The following is a 783-nucleotide window of genomic DNA, read 5'->3' as shown; positions in this document are numbered from 1 at the left end:
GAACAGAATGGAGATGTGTACATTTTTCTTATTTTGCCTAAATATCATATTTTTTTCATTTAGTACTGCCCTTCAGAGGCTACAGAAGATAGTTACATGTTTCCCAGAAGACAAAATAAGAAAAATGTACACATCTCCTTTCTGTTCAAAAGTTTTCACCCCCGGCTGTTGATGCATGGTTTCTCCTTCTGGAGCATCAGCGAGCGTCTGAAACGGTGTCATTTTTATAAATTCAACTATTATTTTCTAAACATCTTTTATGTGAAATATCTTATTCAGGTCAGTACTAAATAAACAACAACATGCATTTTCTATCATCCCTCTTATTTTAGTAAAATAATTAACATTTGCAGATTCTGAAAGGGGGGTGTAAACTTTTGACCTCCGCTGTAACAGGTTTAATAACTTTTTTCTTATAACAAAAATAACTGAACATTTACATACAATAAAACAATACACAAAAAATGTATAAAGAAAAAAAACATTCATACAAGTGCAAAAGAATTATATAGACCAATAGGTAACACTTTACATGTTATTTTTGACACAGATGTCAGATTGATGGATTATTGCTGCAGTTATGTAACTAATACTACAGTAAAACTCTTGCCGTGGAGCGTTTGTTTGACTCTAAAGGTCAGAGGAGTGTTTTATTATGATCTCAGTGTTTGAGAGGATCTGTTTACTGCTGTAGGATCTGACGGCTTTCCTTTCACCTGCTGCTGTCAATCATCTCAAACACACACACACACACACACACTCACTCACTCACTCGCACACACA

The sequence above is a fragment of the Sinocyclocheilus grahami genome, unplaced genomic scaffold, assembly GCF_001515645.1.
Source record: "Sinocyclocheilus grahami isolate Dianchi unplaced genomic scaffold, SAMN03320097.WGS_v1.1 scaffold176.1, whole genome shotgun sequence".
NCBI lineage: Eukaryota > Metazoa > Chordata > Actinopteri > Cypriniformes > Cyprinidae > Sinocyclocheilus > Sinocyclocheilus grahami.
The sequence above is the reverse complement of the archived record's forward strand: the minus strand, read 5'-3'. Positions refer to the sequence as shown.